Source organism: Hippopotamus amphibius, chromosome 4, assembly GCF_030028045.1.
Source record: "Hippopotamus amphibius kiboko isolate mHipAmp2 chromosome 4, mHipAmp2.hap2, whole genome shotgun sequence".
NCBI lineage: Eukaryota > Metazoa > Chordata > Mammalia > Artiodactyla > Hippopotamidae > Hippopotamus > Hippopotamus amphibius.
This window is the reverse complement of record NC_080189.1, coordinates 74,210,605-74,235,579: the sequence shown is the minus strand read 5'-3', so window position 1 is coordinate 74,235,579 and position 24,975 is coordinate 74,210,605. Positions and strand designations below refer to the sequence as shown.

At 36.8% G+C, this 24,975-nt stretch overlaps 1 pseudogene; it reads right to left on the bottom strand.

The window, feature by feature from the left end:
• Positions 1 to 24,527, bottom strand: part of LOC130851890 (la-related protein 7-like) — an 84,006-nt pseudogene extending 59,479 nt beyond the window's left edge.
• Between the last annotated feature and the right edge of the window lie 448 nt (positions 24,528 to 24,975).

Genomic DNA, 24,975 nt, shown 5'->3' with positions numbered 1-24,975 from the left:
CTATTATTACTTATGCTCTTTTTTGCAGGCTTTAGAAGGAGCATTTTGTTTCCAGGGCTTAGAATTGTGACAACCAGAGTTTTGCAAATAATAATAACAAAAATGACAAAATATCCAAATTTCAATGGCTCTTCCTTATGTTAAACAAACTGTATGTGCAAGAATCGCAGTGCTTTTAAACTCCTCTTCTAAAGAGATAATATTATCTCCAACTATTGAGATGATTTTTAGTGCCCACACCCATGGTATCTACATGGGGAAACAAACCATGGATTGAGTATCTCCAACCATAGGTTCCAGAATTTCCTCTGTATAATCTGTACAATACATATTATCAAGCACACTCTTCACCATTAAAACCATACTAGATGCATTTGGAATTAATAAGAGACAGAGGTGAGCGAGAAAACTAAATCTCTCTTCTCTTGATCTCCCTCTCCCCCACCCCCCAATCTGTCTCTGTCTCTCTCAGTAAGACCTTGTCCTAAAGTCTGTATTGATTAAAAACTATTACTATCCCAAGGCATCTCAAATCAAAACAAATTTTACTTTATAACCAAATATAAATACCACAAGGAAAAATTGAGTGTGAGGGTATACAAAGGGCAGAAGTTAGAATTATTCACCCTTTAATAGTTTTTACTCAAAATGTTTGAACCTTAACCTCAATCTGAAGTCTTGACTTTTATTTTATTCAGCTTGTAGATGCAAAAAGAAATGTAATTTAAATAGATATTTTACTTAAAATTCAACCACAGCAATAAATTTATCTATTTCAAATCTGTTAGACTAAAAGCTGACTGCCCTCTGGTGGGCTGTTTCTAAAATATTTAGCACCTCTTTAACTTTGCTTTATAAAATATTGTGTAAGTGCCATGAGATTATTTTACAATTCAATTCATGTAAATAAATTATTTGGGAAAAGAAGAAAACTTTAAAAAGTTAAATACTCTTCATTAAATGTAAAAGCAAATTATAAGAAGTTTAGTTATTTTCTAAATTTCACAGCTTGTTTTTTCTTTAAGTGTAAATTTATTTTAGTTTCAAGTTTCAATTAAAGTGGTGGAAGCAAAGCAAAAAACTGTGGAAACGTTATCCACTTTTATGTATCCAGATTTTGATAACTGTGATGTTTTTCCACTGTTAAGCAACAACAACAACAACAAAATAAAGTGTTTACCACACTTAGATTCTGTTCTCTGTCCCTGTTTAAGTGTTAATTTAATTGTTTGAAAAAAAAAAGAAATGGAAATGAGATAATTATATTCTTGATCAAAACAAAAACAAAAACAAAAAAACAATCCACATTATATTCCTTCTGGGAAAAAACAGCTAAAAAAATACCACATCAAGTACAAGAGCTAAAATTAGTAGGAAACACGTTCAGGGACTTTGGAAACCTTAAACTCCAGTGCACTGTCAATCTTGTGATACAACAGGATCTCATTCTCCTCTGTTTGCAGTTCCTCCTAATACAGAGGTTCTAGTGAGCTGAAATCTCAGGCATGCCAACTAACTGAATTTTTTAGTTTCCAGCCAGCTATTTGCACTGTGTATGTCAACCTCTTAGGCATCGCCCGTCCCATTCATCAGACCACTGTCACTGAGAATATCACCTCACATTTTAAATTATTTCCTCAGCATACATCCCATACTTATGAAAACAAATCTCACGAAAAATATTTGAGTTCACATTAACAAAGTTATTTCAAATAGATAGAGACTGGGTATGTAGAAGTGAAGAATCGGCAAACTACCTAACAAAACAAACAAACAAAACCTCTCAGCCTCCCTGTAAGGAAAACAAAAAGTAGTACTGAGTAATCTATCTGGTCAATTTAATCAATACTGATAACATATCTGGAAAATCCAATTTAACATCCCCCAACCTTTTCTTGGTAGCATTGTCTTTTGGCAAAGGCATAAAGATTAATTTATTAACTCTCAATTTCATTTAGCATTTGCAAATGGAACCTCAGAAAAGAAAGAAGACTCTCCCTTTAACTGTGGAATTGAAGATTGCCATCAAATTCCTACATTAGGTTAATTTTGTGGTTGCAGATACTCAGGTTTAAGTACAAGGGCAGCCAGAGGAGTATCTAAAACACATAAAGATCCCCCCAATTCAAACTCTCAGGCAGAATACATTTGAAACACGCAATAGCAGCTTGAGTGTCTTTCCCCAAAACGGGCAAGAAAGTCACACAATTTAAAATGTTTCCTTGCAAGGATTTTGGTGCAAGTTAACATTTTTCATGTTTTTTTTTTAACTAATTAACATATGAAATGGCTTTAAAATGGAAAGCTGTCACTTCTGTGAGATTTGATTCCAACACCCCCCCCCCCAACGCTTTCCCCGCACCAACCACCACCTTTCAACATAAAGTAAACAGAAATATAGAAGAGGTGAGTACCCATCAGTGAAGGACTGCTTTAAAATTGCAATAAGATTTATTGTTTTATAAGGGCTCACTAGAACTTCGTTTGAAAGCCATAATAGCAAACCAGGTTATCCATTTTTCTCGCCCTGCAGAGACAGTGCTGGAGACTGCTCTCCCTGGTTTTGCTTTCTGTCTAAACACTGTCCCTCCTTGAGCTTGAGGGAATTAGAAATCTCCCTGTTTATCTGAGTTGTCTGTTATAGTTTTTCACTTAAAAAATTATAGATTCTAAGCATTTGGCCTCATTATTCATGCCAAGTTTTCAGTTCAGCTTCAGAAATATTTGAATGGAAATACACGAGTGTGTAGGTAAATCGTATCTACACAGAATAAAAAGAAGTCATCTTACCTAGCATTTCCAGGTATGTAGAAACTGAAAAATCAGCTGTGTGTGTGTGTGTGTGTGTGTGTGTGTGTGTGTGTAAACAGACAGAATCCTACAACTGCCTCTGAACTCTGAATCTGCAATAGTTTGTAATCTGTGTGCATTAAACCAATATTTTTATAGTTTAAAATGTGATTTTTCCATCACAAATGTGTACCGGCTAATTGCAGCTTTGCGACTTCTGATCGGAAAGCTTCTCCATGTGTCCTGCACTGCGCATTCCTTTTTCCATCAACAGAGGGCACTCTGTCGTTTGCCAATGAACTCGGCAAACAGAGGGGGCTGAGGGCTGGGAGTGCAGCATCTGACGGATGAGGTTTGCACAGAGTTTGCTCCAATAACAGGCAGAAGCTCTTCCAACTGGTCAGTGTATAATTTATTGGAAATGCTACTGATCATTGAAACAACATACCTGAGTGAAAGAGAACCCCATGATTTACAAAAGTCGGATGCAAGTGACTTTTAAGTCAGTGGTGTGTTATTATTTGAGTATCACCCAAACGGTTAGTATTGGAAATCATCATTTGCATAAAACCCAGATGCATGCTCAAATCCAAGCTTACCTTGTAGAGGGAGTGACAGCTTTATTTACGTTGCCTGCCCTCACACTGTGTGCGGGAGTGTCTTTAGTGTGCCTGCTTCAGTACAACTTAAATATATTATAGCTGTTTTATATCTGATCCAAGAAAAATGAAATAATTCCTCATATGGTAATCTATCAGGGTCATAATTGACACATTAGAAAGGTCCAGGTTTTTTCTCTGCTACAGGTTATAGAGAAAATTTCAGGTGCTGGGGCTATTAATTTTTCACCAGTCAAAGGCACTAAATTTAAACTGAAAACTTGAAAGAATGAAAAAAGATGCACTTCAAGAAAATTAGATTTTCTCAGGGTATTTGTCCAAGATCTACATTTACTGATATGTAATTTATTAGACACTTCAACACAAAGAAGTAATCATAACCTGGTAGTACAAGGATTGCATTTTACTCTCCGTGGCAGAAAAGTTTTACAAATGTCTTAAAGCCATTGTAAAAGCAAGAGTGAGAAATCCTAATAGACACCAGAATCAACATATTTGACAGAAGTGTGTGCATTATCATGGCCCATTATTTTAAATGAGAGTATTCTATCTCAAGAACTGGAATGATACCACAAATAATGGAATAAATGAGAATGTAAAAGTCAAACAGCATGACAGAAACTGCTCAGACTTAGAAAAAAAAGCTTTTTAGGATACAGATGTGTTCTACAAATTCTCTTATGAAAAAAATGTGCTCCATTATCACAGAAGGAAAGAAATGCAAGGTTTTCTTATGTTCAATGTATGTTTATGTGATATGAAGGATGATGAAGCAAATATTTAACAGCTAGGGTACTGCATACAGCTAACAACAATTCCTTCATCATTTACCCGACAAGAAGATAAGTGCCGTTTTCCTTCTTTTGCAAATATATTTGCCAGCAGCTGTTTCAACATTTATAAAGACCATTTCCACTGATTGCCAAATAACCATAAATTCATTTACACATATTTTTGAGTTGGAGGCATAAAAATAATTACGTCTGATTAAATCCACTTATGCCTTCACGTCTTACTAAATCTATAATAGATATGAATTGTTACGATGTATTACATCTAAGTGCATAAATAATACAATGCAGATGTAGAGTCCAGCTTTTCTACAACAGAATGTGCAGTGATAATTTACACCAATACAGTTGCGATACATTATTAAAAATAATTTATTTTAGAAATTGTTATGGAACGTCTGACAGAGAAAAGTGGGACTTCAGCTAGAAAACTAAAGATACTGTCCTGGTTTATCATTACCTCACTGTCCTGAAATACATATTAAATAGTTATTTTAATAAGCTTGTCATTAGAGGAGAATAATTAAGCTGAAAACTCCTTTTCTTAATATGCAAACTACAGAAAATCGTACATACGCTTCCAACTTGCTGAATTCTTGAGGTATATCAGTTGCTCCTCCCCACACCTACCTCCCACCCCCAGCCCCATTATTCCACCCACCCCCACCCACCTCCTCTGCCCCTTCGAACCAAGATAATTTAAATGATTATAGTACGTGGGAAAAGACTTTAAGGGACTGTACAAAGTTAAGAATCACAACGCTTAGAAAGAGCAGTTTGATTCCACTCTTAACTCCCTGCAAGAGAGATGGAATTTTGCTTTCTTTTGATTGAGACTCAGCTTATAATAACTTTAATCACATAATATTTAACCATATTTGTTATACCACAACACTTGGTAACACTTCATTTTGAGTGTCCCAGAATTATTAATTCATTTGGTATTCATTGTAATAACACAGATTATAATGAACTCATTTGGTATGCATGTGGATGTCATAAGTACTTCCATAGGAATTCTACTGCATTTCAGCATTAAATACACTCCCTAATTTTCTTAGGAAAACAGGAATATACTGTGTTTCTTAAGTACTATGTCTTTCGATAGCACATACATAGGGCTGATTATTAAGTCAGACATAGAATTATTTATATACACATTTATGAATATTATCATTTTTTATCCGAAACAGCTAACAAAGCAAAATCAGTATCTAGATTTTTGTGGATCATGATATATTTTCCTAATATCAGCATTTCATGAATACAGAGAGAAGTGACAGTTACAACCACATTTCTCAGGCAAAGAAGAGAACCACCCTATATTAATTTCCAGAATCTCAAAGACAGATAATGTCTTTCTTCAAAAACAAACAAACACCTAGCGAATGAAAGCCATCTGACCAGCGGGAGTTTGCACGCTCATGTTCCTTCCTCCCCGCTTTCCCAGATCCCAGAGGTGCTCGTGGCTATGTGGACCCTGCTCCTTTTATCAGTTATTGGGGTATGCCACTTGTGTGATGTCATTTACTCAGCAAGAAGAAAATACCAGCCCCCACTGGTATCCTGAGATGGAAAAATGAAGTGGCTTATCAAAGAACAGTACAAAATTGTTTAAAAGAGAGATCTCCTAAAATTTACTAACCTTCAATCACATCAAGGTTTCTAAAATCATGCAGGGGCTTTTTCCTGTGCTCATAAAAGGAGCTGATCCCATTCTCTTTTCTGCCACCAGAGATCACATTTCTCAGCCCTATCTATCATACCCCTTATGTTAAAGAAAAGTAATGATACCAAGATTTGAGAGTGTGAGATTCTCTCCTGGGTTTCAGCTTCAAGCACTAGGGGGTTCCTACATTAGTATGAGAGTGTGTTTATTTGTTTATTTGATTTTTTATTTTTTTGGCTTACCACTGTTCTGGAAACTTAAATCAGGTAGCAGCATTAAGAAGTAAATCTTATAGGATTTAAATCTTATTTAAGATTACAGGAAGAAAAAAAAAAAAAGATTACAGGAAGGAAATCTTACTTTTTCTCCCCTCATTTGATTCTGTAATTTCAAGGTGGAGGAGGGAGAATTATTTAATTCTTAAAGCATCTGAATGTGTCTTAAAATGAGACTCTCTAAACACCAGTTAAATCTTAGCATTATTTGTTCATTATTTTTCAGTCATGACATGAATAGATAAGCATACCTTAAAGAATGACACCTTTACTGGGGAAACACATTCTCTCAATGCTGTGATAGACTCACAAGTTCTCACATTTTCTATAAAAATTATAATTTTAAAAATATTTTAAAATAACACTAGTATTACACTATTCCAAAACAGAAAATGAAAAGGAGGAGTTTGCAGTTAATGAAGATATCAATCTTTCCAGTACCTTTAGAGATAACGCAGTTATTTTCAATGAAATCTCATGCACTGAAAATAGAAAATTCAGTTCATAATTCTAACGTAATAGAGGAGACAGATCTGGTATTTTCTCTTATGGTTTGTAGTCCTGTTACATTTAATAGGAACTGTACATCAAGGCACTAGGAGAGAAGTGGATTCCTGTTCTGTAGCTTAGAGAATTACCTATTCTTCAGACTCTCCCTGACACCTGGATACAATGGGACAGGTTAAAAATGTTGCCTCCTGTGAATTCTAGGCTTTTGTTCATTTCAACATTCAAGGCAGACCTCTCATGCACAAAAAGTACTTCAGAGGTATTCATTTATTTTTTGTTTGTTTAGGTTTGCAGTCCTTTCTCTGAGAATCGTTCTTATTAATCTTTGCACTGCAATATTTTTAGGATGCCAATGCCAGTTACCTTGATGTTGCCTGTTTAATAGTGGCAGAATCTGTTTTGCTACTGGTGGCAAACAATTTAATTAGGAACACAAAATAGCTGCCTGCTTTATTTCCCCCCTGTAAGTGTCTGCTCCTTGTCTAAGAATAAGAAACTACCACTATAAAAATCTCTTTCTTTGAGTTCTAGCTAATGAAACTTCCCAATTTCACTTGTTTCACTGAGCTTTCTCTGCAACAATTTATTCTTTCTTTCTAAACAGACCTTTAGGTATGCGAGGCTGTTTGTAAATTACATGGTGCTGGCAATATCATGAAATATCATGACTGCAGTTTATGGGCAGATGAAGGGGGATGAGTTGTAACAAGAATAAATTACACAAAGTATATTGGGGGAGAAATGGGAGAGTGCTGGTGCCAGCAAAATTATTAAACTGTAGAGTGGTACTTAATGAGGACACTAAATTAAGTGACCTTACAATTGGATGGACATAGCAAATGGGATTCTCAGGGAATTATCTTCCATTATCTTACAAAGAAATAAGGAGACATAGTATCACAAGCCAAAATCAGAAAAGTACAGGTGAACTGAATATCAGCAAATAAAGCAGTTCACTGAAAACCACCATCCCTTTAGAATCATCCTGAACACACTACATAAAATCACATGCTGCTGAAGAATGTAATTTATGGCTTGGGGCCATGCATTTTATATCTAATTTTGCCTTTTTACAAATATGTCTAGCCGCAAGCATAAAAGCTCACATTGCCTCTGTAATTAACTATAAAGTTATGAAGAGTACTGTGAACTAGAAAATCAGTCATGCCCTATAGATTTCTCTCTCTACCTTGCTTAATCTATCTGTGAAATGGGGTGGTAATTCTGATTGACCTATAGAAACTAAGTAAGGAATCATTAATATATGGCTGAATAGAAATTAGAAAATGAGGGCATATATATATGTCTGTATATGCATTTTACTCACAGGTACCTTGTCTACTGAGGTAGATATAACATGCAATAAAACACACAATTCTTACATGTACAGCTTAGTGAATTTTTGCATATATATATGTGTACACACACACACACACACACACACACACATATATATCCTTGTGACCACTACGCAGATATTTACCCTAGAAAGTCTTCTTCTTTCCATATTCCTCCATTCTCCCCCAGAGCTAAACATTCTTCTGACTTCTGTTGCCATAGATTAGTTTAGAATGTTCTTGAAATCACAGATTTGTACTCTTTTGTATTTGGGATCTTTAACTCATTGCAGTTTTTGGCTTGGTCACTACTGTTCATTATTAGGGATTGAGAGGGCTGGGGAAACAGGATGAGCAACACTGGAAGCATCGAACAGCTGCCTCCCCTCTTTTTTTTTTTTCTCTTCTTCTCTGTTCTACATCCTTATACCTCAGTGGTTAAGAGTGTTGTCTTAGCCATCTCTCAGGCTGAGAATTAATTTTACCTCCACTGTAACTTACTTTAAATCTCCAAGTCTTAGTTTTCTAATTAGAAAATGAGATTAGTGACTACCTTTTACAGCAGTTGTGAGGGCTAATAAGATGATCCACGGCAAGTGCTCAGTATAGCTTCTGGCCACTAAATGACAATATTAAGATGAGTCTGAAATACTCTAAGTCAAAAAAGAAGAGCTCTTTGTTGGGCTATTCTTGAAGACAGCAGGCAGAAAGATCAAGAATTCTAGGCTCTGGAAACAATGGTTCCATTTTTTTTTTTAAATCAGTCCTCAGCTAGACTTACCACATCCCAGGAGGGCAAAAAAGGTTGCTGAGAGGTGTTATGTCATTATGATCATTTTTGAATGAAGGAAACACTATTGGTAAAAATGTATTTATGTGGATTTCACAATTACCAATGCATATTTGTTTAGAGACAAAAGCTAGTAGGAATGGATAGATTTTAGAACTACAGGGATACTTACAAATCTTTCAGTTTACCCTCATTTTATAAATGAGGAAACTGAGGCAAGTCAGGTCATTTGTTTAAGGTCAATGAAAAAGCCAAGATTTCTGCCTCATGGTCCAGGTCAATGGTTCTCAAACTGTGGTTCCCCAGGCATTAGCTATAGCATCACCTAATGCTGATTTACTTAGAGCTGAATATTTTCAGGCCACACCCAAGACCTATTAGATGGGAAACTCTGGGGACAGGGCCCAGCAATCTGTGTCTAGCGCACCATCCCCCACCCCCTCCAACCAGATGTTTTACATGCTAAAGTTGGAATTTCAGTCTAAGGCCCTGCTACCCTATTGTCTGCGAACTAGCAGAATCCACCTCACCCAGAAGGTGTTTAGAAATGTAGACGCTTGGGCCCCAGATCTACTAAATACATACTACACTTTAATAACATTCCTAGGGGTTATGTATGCCGTTAAAGCTAGGAAGCATCAGTCTACACGAGCAGCCACGGTCAGAATATTTGAGCCTATATTGTCTACTAGGATCTGTGCTGTTTTCTGCTATCAGAGCCCATTGACCTGATCCCCTTCCCCCGAGGATCTGCCAAAGCAACTATCATAACACCAAAAATTAGTTTCCCCTCTGGGCCAGATCCTGGGCTAAGCAACCTCTGTGGAGCCATTAATGCTTTTCAAAATCCTTTAATACAGAAATAATTATGCCCATTTTAGTAGCAGGAAAATAGTCTTGGATAGTTTGTCCTTACCCAAGGCATTAGTAGATGGAAGAATTGGGCTAAAATTTTGGCTTTTCCAGACTTTTCCTTTGATACGAGACACCAGGTCCCTAGTCCCCCTGGGCTAAGCACTATGGTCATTATCTAAACCAAGATCTGCCTATCTGTTTTTTTTTTAAATAAATTTATTTATTTATTTATTTATTTATTTATTTATTTATTTAATTGGCTGTGTTGGGTCTTTTCTGCTGTACGTGGGCTTTCTTTTTAGTTGAGGTAAGTGGGGGCTACTCTTCATTGTGGTGCGCGGGCTCCTCATTGCCGTGGCTTCTCTTGTTGCAGAGCACGGGCTCTAGGCGCGTGGGCTTCAGTAGTTGCAGCACATGGGCTCAATAGTTGTGGCTCACAGGCTCTAAAGCACAGGCTCAGTAGTTGCGGCACACGGGCTTAGTTGCTCCGCAGCATGTGGGATCTTCCTGGAGCAGAGATCGAACCCATGTCCCCTGCATTGGCAGGCAGATTCTTAACCACTGCGCCACCTAGGAAGCCCTGCCTATCTGTTCTTAAGCCAATTTTAATTTACAGAAATCATAAAAACTTAGAGTTGGCATGACATATCTTGAATATTACCGTGGATAGTTTTTGGAAGGAGAGACTAATGATAACACCAGTGTAACAAACCAGGCCATTGCTTCTCAGACTACCTTTAGTGAAGGACTGTTCTCCCCCCAGCCCACTCTGCCATATACCAATTCTTCTGCAACAAACAATAAAATGAATCAATAAAAAAATAAATTTAAAAGGCAAAAAATACAAGGCAAGCTTTTAAAATATTCGACAGATGTAAAATTACAATGTCAAATTGCTGTAAACATTTCTAAATGCTTACCCTCAATTTCTCTATTTATACTGTCACAGACCAGTAAAAACCAGTTTGTAGACTGGGATTATTCTGGAAATACACTTTGAGTAGCAAGAAACTAGGCAATCTGCACATTAAGATGTACAGTCCTGACCAGTTTTAAACTACTATGAAATAGATCACACAGATTCTATGACTCCATCTTTCCATCCCTAGAAAGATATGGAAGGCCATTGATGTTTCTCCAGAGTCAACCCTAGGAAAATTAGTGACATTCCATCTTTCGGAGTGCTTTCATTCATTTATCTAACCAACGTTTAATGATAATTGATCATGTGTCAGACTCTTGGGATTCAAAACTAATTTAAGATGTGGCCCCTGTTTTTAGGCCCACACATGGTAGTAGATAACAGTAATAATTTCTTTTATGTATATTGTACATCTGTCTCTCTAGTCATACATCAATATCCTTTCTCTTAAAAAATAATTTGAAGTGGCTTACTTTACAGTATAATGAGACAAAGATAAAACTGATAAAATATAGCATTTTATTAGCCTCTTTCTCTAATCTTGACTATTCACATTATGCTGTGGTGTGATTAGGATAGGACGGCTGCATGTGCTCAAAATCATACAGCTTGTGAAGGACACGGTAGGCATCAAACTTAGGTTCATTGCTTCCAAGCCCAATGCTCTGTTCACAGCACTGTAGCCATGATTGTTTTTCTTGCACAGTTCTTCACCCATGTAATCCTTGGATTAACTACCCACCCCAAAGCATCATGACCTCATGACCCTCCTAGAGGCAACAAGTCTTTCACCTAGGCTTCTACCTAAATTTCTCTAGAGCTAAGCTTTTACTCTTTTTTCAAATTCAGATCTAGCTGACCTATATTCTATTCCTTCTTGAGCTCACTCTAGGCTGGATGACAGCACACCTAAAAAATTTGAATGTATGTCTCTATTTAATGGTAACCAATGGCCAATTATCTTCCTTCCATCTGGGGGAAGACCTAGTTAAGACTACAAGATAGGGGAAGTTTGTCTTCATCACTTCTACTCTCTTACTGCTGTGTCCTCATCCCCAAATCAGTGACCTACACATGAATACTCTTTTTTCTTCATTCCTTTAGTAAAATAGTTTCTCAGAGCTTTCATTCACGTAAACGTGTAACAGCAGTCAACAACACAAAGCATTAGCTACCTAGAAGTATTTTTGTGTTGTGTTCTTCACTATTGTCTTGCCATAGCCCAGCAACATGCCTCTCACATGGTAAGTGCTCAGTAAATATTTACTGAATGAATGTTAACTGAATTTGTGATTTGGAAGGAACAGAAACAGAAACCGATACTAAGCTTCCATCATTTGCCTGGCACCAATATTCACTGCTCGTATGCCTTTTAATTCATGCCTACCTCATTCATCTCCTTGCCTCTGGTAATACTCAAGGCAGTAGCAGTGGAAACAGGAAGAAGTCACCAAATACAGGGCTACTTAGAAGATGCAACTGATAGGAACTGGGATCCAGTTGGATGAGGAGCTGAGAGGAAGGCAGGCATTGGTGGTGATACTAAAGAAAGAGCTGGTGAGGAAATCCGGGAACACGTTACAAGGTGAGAATGCCTGCTTATTTCTCTGGTCCCGTTCCTCCTCCCCCTGCCCCATCCCACTTGCTCTCAAAATGTATAAAATCCAGAGAAACTCCCTTGGACTTATCTTACAATATGGTAAGGAATTCAGGGATGATGAAACATAATTTTAAGATCTTAGTAATATATTTTTAAAATATGCATTTTAAAATTAAATATAGGAATTAATTTTATTGAATATAGTATGACACCTATTTATTAAATATATTTATATTTTTTTAAAAGGATGCTACTTTTCCCATGTTTGTTAGTTTTAGATATCTGGTTTTCTTATCATGAGGTCAATAAAGCCCTTAAAACCATATGCCCTACATTCTTATGTTCTGCATAAGAAGAGGACTACATGGGGAAAAAAGGTTATTTAGATGGCGGCTCACTTCTTTGTGGATGTTGGTTATGAACAAAACTCCAGAACAGAATGGGTGGTGGAAGTTATCAAGAATAGAAGAAATCTTGGGGGACTGTCTGCGTCTAGGTAAGGGCACAGGGAGGCAGAGACTGGGGGAATTTAATGACCTGAGATCTGGCATCAGATCTAGCAAGGTCCTCTCTTCCACATACATTTTTTTTTTTTTTTTGAGTTTTTTTTTTTTTTTAATTATTTTTTTTTTTTGGGGGGGTACACCAGGTTCAATCAACTGTTTTTATACACATATCCCCATATTCCCTCCCTTCCTTGACGCCCCCCCCTCGAGTCCCCCCCACCCTCCCTGCCCCAGTCCTCTAAGGCATCTTCCATCCTCGAGTTGGACTCCCTTTGTTATACAACAACTTCCCACTGACTATTTTACAGTTGGTAGTATATATATGTCTGTGCTACTCTCTCGCTTCGTCTCAGTTTCCCCTTCACCCCCCGCCCCCTCCCATACCTCGAGTTCTCCAGTCCATTCTCTGTATCTGCTTCCTTGTTCTTGTCACTGAGTTCATCAGTACCAGTTTTAGATTCCGTATATGTGAGTTAGCATACAATATTTGTCCTTCTCTTTCTGACTTACTTCACTCTGTATGACAGATTGTAGTTCTATCCACCTCATGACATATAGCTCCATCTCATCCATTTTTATAGCTGAGTAATATTCCATTGTATATATATGCCACATCTTCTGTATCCATTCATTTGTTGATGGGCATTTAGGTTGCTTCCATGTCCTGGCTATTGTAAAGAGTGCTGCAATAAACATGATGGTACAAGTTTCTTTTGGGATTATGGTTTTCTTTGGGTATATGCCCAGGAGTGGGATTACTGGATCATATGGTAGTTCTATTTGTAGTTTTTTAAGGAACCTCCAAATTGTTTTCCATAGTGGCTGTACCAATTTACAGTCCCACCAACAGTGCAGGAGAGTTCCCTTTTCTCCACACCCTCTCCAACATTTGTTGTTTCCAGACTTTGTGATGATGGCCATTCTGATTGGTGTGAGGTGATACCTCATCGTGGCTTTGACTTGCATTTCTCTGATGATGAGTGATGTTGAGCATCTTTTCATGTGTTTGTTGGCCATCTGGATGTCTTCTTTGGAGAAATGTCTATTTAGGTCTTCTGTCCATTTGTGGATTGGGTTATTTGCTTTTTTGGTATGAAGCTGCATGAGCTGCTTGTATATTTTGGAGGTTAATCCTTTGTCCGTTGTTTCATAGGCAATTATTTTTTCCCATTCTGAGGGTTGCCTTTTAGTCTTGTTTATGGTTTTTTTTGCTGTGCAAAAGCTTTTAAGTTTCATGAGGTCCCATTCGTTTATTCTTGATTTTATTTCCATGATTCTAGGAGGTGGGTCAAAAAGGATGTTGCTTTGATGTATGTCAAAGAGTTGCCTGTGTTTTCCTCTAGGAGTTTTATAGTGTCTGGCCTTACATGTAGGTCTTTAATCCATTTGGAGTTTATTTTTGTGTATGGTGTTAGGAAGTGTTCTAATTTCATTCTTTTACATGTTGCTGTCCAATTTTCCCAGCACCACTTATTGAAGAGGCCGTCTTTTTTCCATTGTATACTCGTGCCTCCTTTGTCAAAGATAAGGTGCCCATATGTGTTTGGGCTTACTTCTGAGTTCTCTATTCTATTCCATTGATCTTCCTTTCTATTTTTGTGCCAGTACCATACTGTCTTGATCACTATGGCCTTGTAGTATAGTTTGAAGTCAGGAAGCCTGATTCCACCAACTCCATTTTTCCTTCTCAAGATTGCTTTGGCTATTCGGGGTCTTTTGCGTTTCCATACAAATCGTAAGATTTCTTGCTCTAGTTCTGTGAAAAATGCCATTGGTAATTTGATCGGGATTGCATTGAATCTGTAAATTGCTTTGGGTAGTACAGTCATTTTCACGATGTTGATTCTTCCAATCCAGGAACATGGTATGTCCCTCCATCTGTTTGTGTCGTCTTTGATTTCTTTCATCAATGTCTTAAAGTTTTCTGCATACAGATCTTTTGCCTCCTTAGGCAGGTTTATTCCTAGGTATTTTATTCTTTTGGTTGCAATGGTGAATGGGAGAGTTTCCTTAATTTCTCTTTCTGCTCTTCCGTTGTTAGTGTATAGGAATGCAAGTGCACAGAAATCTCCACATACATTTTAACTGGATGATCTTTGACAAGTTACCTAACCTCTTTAAGTTACAGCTCCACCATGTATAAAACAAGAATTACGATAGCACCTACCTCGTAGACCTATGGGTTAAGTAAGTTCTCAATACAATGCTTAGCCTCTGCAAATGCTCAAAAAATATTAACTATTACTGTAATGATTACATGAGCTAACTATAGAAAAACCATGGTGGTCTCTATGGCATATGAGCAGAGTATTTCCAAAACACCTGGCCATCCAGAAAACACCTATCTTCCAAGATTTCCTCGTGAAATTTATGTTCATTATGGAGTCTGCCTCACATTGGTCTAATTAAGAGAAAATAGACATAGTTAATATTCCTTTCAAATAGCAGAAAAAGCTATTTCACTTCTATCATGATAATCAATAAAAAAGAACAGGTTTCTGGGACAGTGAGAACCCAAAACTAATTTATGAACTGTGATTTTGAAGATACATGCCACAGAACGGAGAATGTTCTTCTGCTTGTTTTCTGCTGCTCCAAACAGAATCTTATGCCACCAGGTCGTGGAGGCAGAGTTTCTGGGAAGCTAAGACGGCTTATCTGAGGCACTCTGATTCTTTTGAACCTCTGAGACAATAGCTTCAATCTATGGAAAAGCGGGCTCCAGACTTGAGCCTTCATTAGAATCCCCAAATGGTTTGCAAAATGCAGATTTCTGGGTCTCAACCCACTGTGATATATTTTTAACAAGTTCCCCTAAGTGATGCCCATGATGCTGGTCTGGGACCACACTTTAAGAACCACTGCTTTAGAACTGAGAGGTCATTCCCCAGCTAAAAAGAGATTCACACTATAAGCTCTTCTTGATGAGCTGTTAGCATTATTTAAAAAAAATATATTGTTGGAACACCCTCTATTTATGGGCCCTGACATTTCAACACACATTATCAACATGTCCCTTTGCCCTTTTTCTTTCTTGGCAGTTTAGTTTCTTCAGCTTTCTCTTGCATCACTACCCTCCCTCCAGAAATCTTGCCAACACATTTTTGGTTCGTGCTTCGGCATGCTTTGTACGGCATTTTTCCTGCTCTATCTGTATTTTAAGTTTTGCCTGTCTTATAACTGGAATCTTCCTTTTGCTCTCACCTCTGGCCTAACAGTTTGTCCCAAAGTTTTTGCCTCTTTTTTTTGTATCAGAACATAAATATATCTAATAGAACTAAGTATACTTCATCAGAATATGCTTACCACCCAGCACACATTATTTTTAACCAAAAGCAAAACTAAAACTAAAATACCAGCACTTGCAGTTGGTCCTTTAGGCAATGTGTAACAAATTGACTTCTTTATCAATCTTATTAAAGATTTTGCCACTGAGTTTGCTTAAATCAAGGGATACTTGTGCTAAAAACCTACTTAAACTTTCATTGGCTTTTTTAACTTTCTAATTAATTTTTTGTTTTGGGTTTAGTGTAAACCTTGATTTAGATCCTGTTATGGCCAACTACAATATTTAAGCATTAATCTGCAACACTATTTCAGCTGGATCTTCCACTGTGCCCAATTTTGCATTTCAATTTTTGGAATGGCAAACATAAACAGTCTTTTAAATGTTGCTCAAATATATATACATGGCCAAGTATAAGAATCTTAGTGAAGTTTTAGCCTTAACTTAATTTTACCCTCTCTTTTCATTTGAGAAGATGAAATGGATACTTGCATTTTACTTGTTACAACTGACTGTCTTCTTTACAGCTGTGAAAAAATGAACAGCTTGCCATATTCATCAAAGAGAAATCACTACCCATGTGTGTTTTGTGTGTCTTTAAAAAACACTGCATCTGCGCTACGTTGTACTTAACCACAATGACAGTGACTAGCATATAATAAAAGATTACATTAATTTGTGCTCTGCTTCAGAAAAGAGCATTTAAGTCAGCTCTGCAGATTCAGGGAATAGGTTTCTTTCCTAAGAAAGCAAAGAAGGAAATAAATAAAACTCAACTCTAGAGGAAAATTAGCATAGAAGATAATCCGATAAACTGGTTAAAAGAAAAGCATAAATGTCCTCTTTATTAGCTGAATTTGCCCTTAAGTTCCAAAGACATTTGGTTTTATCCAGTCACTATACTTTGAATAACCACACTTAGGAAAGAAGAAAACTTCAACTAAATTTTCTCTTTATTAAGTGGGGAAAGGGTGGGAGAACAATGAGTAAAGACAAGCCACTGCAGCAAGGATTCGGACTTGGCTCAAATTCCTCTTTCCTCTGTTTTGGCTTATACTTCAGATCCCTCCTGTGTGAATTCTCTACAAAGAAAGTTTGAACATTCCTTTTTTGATGAGTGTTAAACCATTTCAGATTATCTCACTCATTAAATTTAGTTCAAATGTTCTAAATAACATTTTCACATTTAAAAAAGTTTCTCAAATGACTACCTTGAAAAAATAAGAGTTCTATAGTTTATAATATCTGGGAACATTCTGTAACCTTTATATTTGGCAAAAATCAATTTTGGTCATATACTCTGTGGTGAGAATGTGAAACTTCAGGCACACTTATGTTGGTGGGGTATAAATTGGTACAACGTCTAAGAAAAGTGGTTTGCAATATTTATTAAGATAAAAGCATACATAACCTTTGACCTAGCAATTCCTCTTCTATGAATTTAAGCTATATATATAATTTCACATGTGGAAAGATGCATGTTTCAATGATGAGTATTGAGAAGTCATTTGTAATAACATTTATCAAAATGCAACTGACTATAATTACGTTTTATCTATCTGATGGAATTCTACACAGCTATCAAAACAAATGCAATATGTATTGATACAGAATGATCTCAAGGACACGTTAAGAAAACTGCATGTTTATATTTGCTTTGCATATAACACTTCTGAAATGATATAGAAGAAGCTGGTATAAGTAGATGGATTGGGGAAGGTGTTAAGTAGGGCAGGGAGTCCACGGTGGGAGGGGAATTTCACTACATTCTCTTCGGGATCTTTTGAATTTTATCCTCTATTTCCTATTCAAAATGAACTAAAAAATTTAAAAGCCCATGGAACCTCAAGATACAAATAAGTCTGAAACAACTGAGTTAACTGAACTTATTTCAATGACTTCAATATCCCAAGAACTAAAAGTCTAAATCTTTTACTTTGGATGTAATTAAACTTATTATATACAAATGGCAGAAGATTTATCCTAGCTCATGCAAACTCAGGGCCAGAAAAGTATTTCTTTTTAACAACATGTTTCTCAAACAGGCATTTGTAAAACTAAAACACATCCATTCTTTGCTTTTCCTGACATGCTAAGTTAGTTAAGTTTAAAGCCTGTCTCTGTAAGGTAAAATAAAGGAAGCTTTGTAGCCATCACTAAATGTCTTCACTGTAAGATTTATTGCCATAATTGTGACAGAGCAAATGATTTTTTTTTCTTGGCAGCAAAATAGTCTTAAAAAGAAACTAGGTATTGTTTTTTCTTTTCCAAGCAAAGTATAGATACCCTAAAAATTATATGGTGTCACAGAGCATGCCATAGTTAGAAAAAATGATGCACTGCCTTCTCCATCTTATTAAGAAAATTACACAGTTAACTCTTTGTACCTTTGAAGGATGTCTCTGTCTGATGAATTTTGTTATTAGAGCAACATTCAGCTGGAAATTGTATATTGGAACTAAATCATTTTGGACTTAATGAAGTAGATTCTGAAATAAAACAGAAGTGTCATAGTAACAGATACAAATTCTACAACTGTGGCTGAACAATCCAAGGATTTTTACGTAGCTATTGGTGAGAGAACAATAAGAAATGTAAAGAATCCATACTCTATCAAATGACTGACAAGTGGGTTATTAATGTACTAGAGGAAGGGACCATGTCATTTTCTGCACTACTATTTGCACAGACTAATATCATGGGTTCAAGCTACTCATTCACTCACTCACTCATTTTACTTATTTGGTCAATCAGTCACCACCCACGGGTCTCACTGCTTTTGGAGACCCAAAAGTAAATGCGATACAGTTTTCGTCCTTTAAGAACTTACAGGTTAGTAAGAGGGAGGTTGGGGGGAAATGAACACAGAAAAAGAGAACTGTAATGCCATATAAGAAGTGTAATAAGAGAGAAAAACCCTTAGGAGCCTAGAGCAAAGTCACATAATTCAGTATGAAGTATGCATGCATTTGTGAGTCTAGAGGAGGTGGAGTGGAGAGGGTCAAGGAAGATTTCCAGGAGAGGGTAATAGTGAGGGGGGATAATTGAAGGGAGTTTCAGTGAAATGTAGAAGCTAAGCAGGTTTCTGTGTGTGTGTGTGTGTGTGTGTGTGTGTGTAAGGGGGAAGCAAAGCAAAACTGTAGGGAGAGAATGCAATTCTAAAAAGGTACAGAGATGAGAAATATCAAGCTGAGGGGTGGCGGTAAAGGACAGCTTCAAGCAGCTGTGTTCCCGAACATATGGAAAAAGACAGAAGGGAGAAAAGATGAGTATGAGAGAGAAGCAGGTCCCATACAGGAGATTCCAGCAAACATAATGTCTGAATGAGGATGGACTACCAGAAAAATGAAGCAAGAGGCATACACTTGGTCCGCCTTGAAATCTATCGACTTCAGAAATGGAAACTACATTTTAGACGTTAACTATATAATTTGGGTTAGGAGGGGACAACAAGCATAATAAATTGAGACTATGGTAATAATCAGGTTGTTTTGCTGATTAACTAGAACTTTTACAAAGAAGACTATTTCCTCAGTAGAAAATATTGCTTGTGTGGAATTGGCTACCACCCCGCAGTTTGCATTTGACAAGCACAATTCAAAGAAACTTCACTGGTCCTCAGGCAGCTGATGTTTGAAGTCTGAGGGCATTACCACAAGATAAAGCTTTTCATTTGGAAGCCCTCCAAAAAATCCGGATTTTTAAAAAGAAAAAAAAATGAGTAAACTATAAGAAGAAAAATTCATTATTTACACTAAAAGTAGCTGTGATAAGGCAGGATAAAGTAACATGAAGTGATCTGTCTGGAACATACATTTGTTCTTTTGATATATATTCTTTTTTATTGTGGTAAAATATATTGTGGCAACATTTACTGTGGCCTCAAGCAAGATAACTTGGGCTTCCTTACAGCATGGTGGCTGGATTCTAAGAGAGCAAAAACCCAGACTGCCTGGCTTCTTCAGTCCAAGGCCCAGAACAGACCTTCTGCTGCTTTTTATTGATCAAAGTAAGTCACAAGCTGAGCTTAATACAAAAAGTTGGAGAAATAGACTCCACCTCTTGGTGGGGGAAGAGTGACAAAGAATTTGTGGCCACCTTCAACCTACCACAGTATTTATATTTAAAATTGTGAATTTACGTACCTAAAACCAAACCAAAACAAACACAAAGACCTCTGTCTCTATTAGGTTATCTGTAAGGACCATACGCTGTTTTTGGTTTAATTATCCTTCCATGGGGCTGAGGGTAGAAGGTTATGGGAAGATGGTAACTTACTGGTGTGTATTGCCATAACTGGCATGTTTATTTCTGTGGTCTTATTTTTTTATAGCTCTGAAAAGGAATTTGCATCCAGAATATATTTTAAAAACTTTTACACTGATACCAAAGCCAAAGACACTATAAGAAAATTACAAATCTCCTTTATGAATATTGACATAAAAATCTGGGACAAAATATTATCAAACCAAAGCAGTACATTAAAAGGGTTACACACCATGACCAAGTGGGACCTATTCCTGGAATCTGAGAATGGGCCAACAGACAAAAATTAATCAAGGTAATATAGCACATCAATAGAATGAAAGAAAAAAAAATCGTCTCAATTCATGCAATAAAAGAATTTGACAGAATTCAACATCCTTTCATGACAAAAACACTTAATAAGCCAGAAATAGAAGGAAACTTCCTCACCATGATAAGGCCGTACATGAAAAACACACAGCCAACAACACACTCAGTGGCAAAACATCGAAAACTCCTCTGCCCAGAACCAGGAACACTGCCCACTTTTGGCACTTCCAGTCAACATTATATTAGAAGTTCTAGCCAGAGCAAGCAGGCAAGAAAAAGAGATAAAAGACATTCAAATTAGAAAGGAAGAAGCAAAACTATCCCTGTTCACAGCTGTCATGGCCTTATATCTAGAAAAACCCCAAAGATTACAAACACACAAAATTAGAGCCAATAAATGAATTCAGCAAAGTTCTATGGTCTTAAATTTTAAGCTTCCTGATGATACTGTTATCTTTGTTTTCTCTCTGCTGGTTATACAATTACTCCTCAGTGGTGTCTTTTGCAGTTATTGGGAGTGGAGAAATTTTGAATTAACTCTATAGTGATCTAGATATATTAAATGTATCTATATTTCTTTAATTATTGATGTCATAAAAAAAATTTGATTCTACTCCCTCATCTAATATATAGCCAAGAATTTGGTGGCGCTTTAATTTTCCATGGTTTGTCTTTACTACAAGTTTTTACTTCATTTAGGGTTATAGATCCAGCTTATCTTTACTCATCATTTTTTATCACTTGAATCTACTTTTTCAACAATAGTTCTAGAATTTCTCATTGAATTCTGTGATTATATCTATAATAGTTTAATTCTCTAAATTTTACATTGGTTTCCAGGAACCCTACCAGTTTTTTGACAATTGATGCCATGTTCCTGTGTTTTCATTTTTCTTTTGGTCAGCTGGATCTACCTTCAAGTATTCTTCTTGGAAAGGACACATAGTAATATATCCTTTAATCTTTGCCTGACAGAGAGTCTTAGCACAGGTGTATCATCCAGATTTTATATGCAATTCTTGCCTCTCAACCTTTTTACACCTTAAAATTTAATAGATATCACTGCTTCATTTTTTTTCTTTCATTAGTGTTAAAGAGAAATTTGAGCATTCTTACTGTTGTGTCTTCTGAAAAGTGATTATATAATTTTCCCCCTTCTTTCTGAATTTAAGTTTTAAAAATTATTAGCATTTATTTAGATATAGGTTCTTTTTATTAATTTTGCCTGGACCCTGGTAAGCCACTTTGAGTTGTGATTTTTCTCCACTCGGGAAAGTTTTGTCTATTAGATCCTTGATTATTGCTTCACTCATATTGCTCTGGTTTCTGAATTTGGAAAATTATCATCTGATTTCAAATCTCTGCCTTCCGTATTTTTTCCTCCCCTCTTTTACCCCTTTGCATTTTTTACTGTGCTTCTGAGAGGGTATCTTATGCGTCCTCCACAGTACAGATGCAAATCTGCAAATCATGTGTGCTGTCTATAATCAATATCAAAGCAAATTTATATTTTTCCATCACATTTTTTCTTGCACTATTTTAACTATATTTGTATCTATGACTTTATCTCAGCTTGGTTTTTCCTATGGTTCCCTGCTCTTTTTTCAAAGAAACTCTTTAACATTTTCTTTTTGAATCCTTTTGAGAGACAAAGCAGAAATCTTTTCTCTTTTTACCAGCTTACTGTAGTAAGTCAGGCTTTTCTTCTGAGGCTTCAGGACAATATCCTCTTTCCCTTAAGTAACAATATTTATTAACCTCTTTTTCACTAAAATGGTTTGCCAGATTACTAAAATGCAGCAAAACAATATCAACTAGAGGCAGAAAAAGGAAAATAAGGGGAAAGACCTTAAATAGATCTAAGGATAAAGCAATATAATATGCCTAGCCTGAAGGCCCATGCTCTTCGGTGTTCATGGACGGCTATTTGGACTATGCTTGTAAGTGACACAGGGCAATACACCAGCGCAATATCCCTAAGACAAATCCATAATAACAAAGAACAATTGTTAGGAGAAGCTCACTTCTTCCAGAGGCTAAGATGAGGAAGAAATTGTCCTTGAGGTCCCACATACATGGGATTCTCTGCACCATAATGATCGATGTCCTCAATAATACTTGGAGGAGAAAGACATGACCAGCTTCATATGGCTAATGGCATGGGCTAATGACTTTACCCCAAATGCAATTCAAGTATGAAGATATTTAGAGTGTGTTCAAGTGTACATGGGTTTTATTCATATTCTTTGAGTGATCCTCTATAAACATTACTTTCCTCAGCTAAGCTTTTGCTGAATTTTAGGCAGCTTGATTTTGAAATTTTTCTCTGTGGCAATTATCTGGAGTATGACTGTTTTCTGTTTTCAGTCTGATTTAGAACTACACCTTCATAAAATGTCAAACCAGAAGTAGGGTTAATACCCCCTTGTGAAATTACTGGAGCCGCCCTAAAAAACACATGACTGCAAAAACAGCACATAAAACTGTTCTATTTTTATCCAGAGGATTACTAGAAGTCAAGGCATTACTACTGAGCAGAAGGAAGCTTCTTCTTAGAAAATAATTTACACCTACCTTAATTCACAGACAAGTGGAGACTAAAGCCCCAAAGTTCTACTTCTAGACTTTGGCTACAATTGTAGCGTGGAAATCTTTAAGGCAGGTGTATTCAAATACTCAACTGTATCCATAACACCAACTCAATAAAATATTCAGAATGCTTTGCTTTCAGCACTGCTACTTCCTGGTGTGTTCTCTAAAATACTGTTTCCTAAATAAACACAAAGCAACTGAATGAGTTGACTGTTAAATATAAATGAATTAAAACTTGGGAGAGTATTACAAAAATAATTTTTTGGCTTTAAATAGGATGAGAGTCAGGTGTCCATTATGGATACACTTTGATCATGACAATGAGATATCTTTTGTATATTTGAAAATTCTCACATTTTGTCTATAGGAGATTCTTTCCAAATCATACTAAACAACAGCTGAAACGGCCTCTCCTGAATCTTTGAAGGGCTTTTGAGGGTTTTTTCCCTTTTAACTTAGGGTTCTCTTTGAGATGGTGCAGTGAACTCACAATAAATAAAAAATCAGAAATATCACAAAAATCCACTGATTAGATCATTAACCTCTATAAGATTTTATACATTTCTGGTTTCGTGTTCTTGGGTACATTTTCTCCAAGATCATTTATGAAAGGATTTTTTCCAAAACTGCCTGAGAATGTCTATTTGTCAATAGGCAGAACTGTCTCTCCTGGAGATGTGATGCCAGGATAATCCTGCCTGGAAAAAGTCAGTGGGAAAATCATCCTGTGTGTTTTCCCCGACAGCCGGGAAAAAAAAAAGATAGAAGAGATAGATAATAGTAGAGAAAGGATAAAATGAGTTTCATTGTGTGACTTAAAGGTAAGAAGAACTCTTAAAGGACTCTGTGCAGCCCAAATGGGGTTAGGCTTGACGGAATGAATAGAAGAGCCCCCTACCGGCAGCTTCCCTGAGTCTCTGTGGAGCTAAGAGCAGAGGGGTGGTTTTCCCAAAAGGAGAGCCTAAACTATTTCTCTCCACAGGGCTGTCAATGTGCACCTCCAGGAATTCCTGTATATTATCACAATGATTCCACTACAGCTGTCCTCATGGTAAACAACAAAACTGTTTCCCCCACCAGAATGGAGCACGCGTGAGTGCGCACATGCATGTGCACGCACGTGCACATCTTAAAGAATATAATATTCAACAAGGCTTTCATGCCTTTTCAAAGGTATCCTCGTGCAATCCAATTATCCCTCTGCCTCTACAAAAGAAAGATTGTTCTGCTGTGGACCTGACCCGTGTAACAGATCAGAATGAAATGGTACAGTTTAAGGAGAATCTTTTTGTTGGGAATATATAAGCCTGGGAGTGCTTGGAGGGGCTCATGAGGGCCACAGCCTGGAGATGCTCCCATACCCATAGATGCTGCTGCTTAACGGTGTATTTCAACATGGTGAACGTCATTCCTGCTATGTGACAAGATGACAAATACTATCCAATGAACCACAACACATAAAAGGGAAAAATAACATTTTCTCACCTTGGGAGGGCTTGAAAGGTCCATCCAGCTGCAGATGCCGGCTTATATTATTTTGCCAAGAAGGTTTCAACTTGGAGATGGGTTCAAAAAGCAGAATTTTAACGAAGAAGGAGGTTGAGATAAAATAAAGGTTTAGCAAGAAGCTAGCCTGGGCAAGATGGACTTTGATAAAATATTCTAAATCTAACTTTCTAAAGGGGGCTCCGATCTCTCTTCTTCACATCTGTATTTAAATATGTGAAAATGATTCCCACAAAGCAGAATCTCCCAAAATATGAGAAAATGAAGGAGTGCCCTAATAAACGTAGACCTCCAAATATTCGGTTTCCAGTCCTCACCCTGCCTGGGTATCACTTAATGAGCAGATTTTTT